This window comes from Lactuca saligna, chromosome 9 (assembly GCF_052625555.1).
Source record: "Lactuca saligna cultivar CGN05327 chromosome 9, ASM5262555v1, whole genome shotgun sequence".
Taxonomy (NCBI): domain Eukaryota; kingdom Viridiplantae; phylum Streptophyta; class Magnoliopsida; order Asterales; family Asteraceae; genus Lactuca; species Lactuca saligna.
In genome coordinates this window covers 22,174,094-22,177,195 of record NC_136425.1, presented here as the reverse complement: position 1 = coordinate 22,177,195, position 3,102 = coordinate 22,174,094, and positions in this window count along the sequence as shown.

Genomic DNA, 3,102 nt, shown 5'->3' with positions numbered 1-3,102 from the left:
CCACATTCATGGAATGCACCGCCGTTTTACACACATCACACTCCAACTACCATCTTTTCCGACATAAGTGGTTTTGAACCGTCTAAAATCGATGCCCCCATCTGTGATTCAGTCTTCGATCTCCAATATCCGTCAGCTAGGGCTTCGTCACATGTACCCTGCCATCGGCGTCGACTAGGGTTTCGATATATGTCATCAAGCTCTATGCATTTCGAAATATTTATAGAGATCGATCTCTGCCTCCATAGTGACTGAGATATAGAGACCAGCGAGCTCCACATTTGAAGTCGATGTCAATGTAAGCGTGGTGGTTAGATGATTTCAGGTGTAAGGTGGAGAAGGCGATGAACACTGTAGGTTTCACCTGCACCTCCTCTTAATTGATCATAGGAGTATGGTTTTATGTACCCCAACCTTCGACCCTATATCTCTCAATCATAGATTCCTCTTCAAATTTCTTCTTTTTTCTTTCTTTTGGGTTACAGGTATGATCAGTTGAAGATTAGTAGATATGGTAGGGTAGGTGATGGTCCCGATGGTCGATTATGATGGATGTTGGTGGTTGTGAATGGCAATAATGAACGGGGAGGGGAGGTGTCGGAGTTTAAGGATGGGATAAGAGAGAGAGAGAGAGAGAGAAAAAAAAAAGAGAGAGAGAGAGAGAGAGAGAGAGAGAGAAAGTGAGTGAGTGAGATAGAGAAAGAGAAGCGATGGTTACCGGTGACGGTGGATGGTGGTCAGAGGTCAAGGGTGACTGGAGTTGGATGGTAGCCGGAAGTGACTGCAGTTCGAGGTGGTTGATGGCCAAAAGGGTTTGAACTCCTTTTTAAGGGATGTTTCCTTTTCTAAAAATAATAATTATAAAAAAAAATAATAGATAACTTATAAACAATTAAAAAATAAATGAAAAAGAAAAAGAAAATGGCAAGATAGTCATTTTACGTCTGCGAGGGACGTAACGTGCACTTTTTAACGATACGAGGGACAGTCCGAGTTAATTCTTGAAAATAGGGCTAAACACGCTTTTTGGCATATGCACGAGGGACCAACAGTGTAATTTACCCTATTTTATTTTTTAAAACCGCTATATTATAAAAAACCACCTCTTCCAAAGGGCTTATAACCTAGTGGTATGGTGGTATCCGGTGTTTTCCTTTTTCATTGAGGTTGAGATTTCAAGTTTCGTCGTAAACATATATGAATTTAAGGTGTAGTTTTGGAATAAGTTAAATTTGTCATTTCAAAAAATAATAATAATAAATAAATAAATAGCCACTTCTAATACTATCTTTGATCCATTCTTATTTTTTATTTTTTTTCTTATTTTTATCTCTATTCTTCTTTAACACTCTCTCATTTATTGTTCCAATTTAGGATATGAACAATATTATATCAAATATGATGCTATTTTATTTATTTCTTCTAAAATAAGGATCAACTTTGTGTTGTCAATTTAGTTATTTTGATTATATATTTATACATTTCTAGTTTATTTTTAGCTACTAATTATAATTTAAATGTAATATCTAATACTTATAATATTTTGTTAAATATTAAATTATATTAATTAATTATAAATATAAAGTTTGTTTTTTGTTCATCAAGTTCATATAAAAAATTAAATACATATAAAAATTTAAGAAAACAATAACGTATTTTACAAAAACTTATAAGTGTATTATAAATATAATCTTATTTATTTAATATTATTCTAATGAAAAAAATATAGATTATATATTTGTTAAAACCAAATTGGTAGAAGATGTGTATTTGACAATCTATATAAGTTGAAAGAAATGAATATATTAAAAATATATTTTGGGAGATAAAAAATTAAGTATGATTGAAAATGAATCACTATTTACCTTATTTTTTATTCTATTTTTAAGATAAAAAATAGAAATGATTGGTGATGGTTTAAAAGTGCAAAGCCTATAAGAGAGGTGGGTGTGGGCAACGCCAATTAGGAATTCGTTGGGCCCCGTTAGGAATAGGTTTTCCAATTTATAATTTTGATTTCTTTTCCCATTTAATAACCTATAATCAGATCTTGGTAACCAACTATTTGCAACTTGATAATTTCAAACAGATTTTTCAAATACTTAAATATTATTTACTGGATGAAAATGGTCAAATTTATAATCCCTATTCATGCAGTAACATCATTTTGAATCCATTTCATTTGAATTGGTATTTTGTCCATTACAATTATTGTGAAGAGACATCTCCAATCGTTAGTCTTGGGTAGGTTCTTTGTGAAAATGTATGTATAGCAAAAAAAGGATCGCATTTAAAATCGGGTTAAGTTTTAATTGTTCAAGTTGACTTTGTGGTAATACGATCAGCTAAGCCTTATTTGGCTACTCCAGGAGCAACTGTTCATGGACATTATGGGGAAATCCTTTACGAAGGCGATACATTAATTACATTTATATATGAAAAATCAAGATCTGGTGATATAACGCAATGTCTTCCAAAAGTGGAACAGGTGTTAGAAGTGCGTTCGATTGATTCAATATCGATGAATCTCGAAAAGAGGATTGAGGGTTGGAACAAATCTATAACAAGAATTCTTGGAATTCCTTGGGCATTCTTGATTGGTGCTGAACTAACTATAGTGCAAAGTCGTATCTCTTTGGTTAATAAGGTCCAAAAGGTTTATCGCTCCCAGGGGATGCAGATACATAATAAGCATATAAAAATTATTGTATTCAAATAACATCAAAAGTTTTGGTTTAAGAAGATGAAATGTCTAATGTTTTTTCGCCCGGAGAACTAATTGGATTGTTGCGAGCGGAACGAATGGGACGCACTTTGGAAGAAGCGATCTGTTACCAAGCCGTCTTATTGGGAATAACAAGAGCATCTATGAATACTCAACGTTTCATATCCGAAGCTAGTTTTCAAGAAACTGTTAGAGTTTTAGCAAAAGCAGCTCTCCTGGGCCGTATCGATTGGTTGAAAGGCCTGAAAGAAAACGTTGTTTTGGGGGGGATGATACCTGTTGGTAGCGGTTTCAAAACACCTTCAAGCGAACCTAACAACATTGCCTTTGAACTCCAAAAAAAGAATCTATTAGAGGGTGAAATGAAAGATATTTTG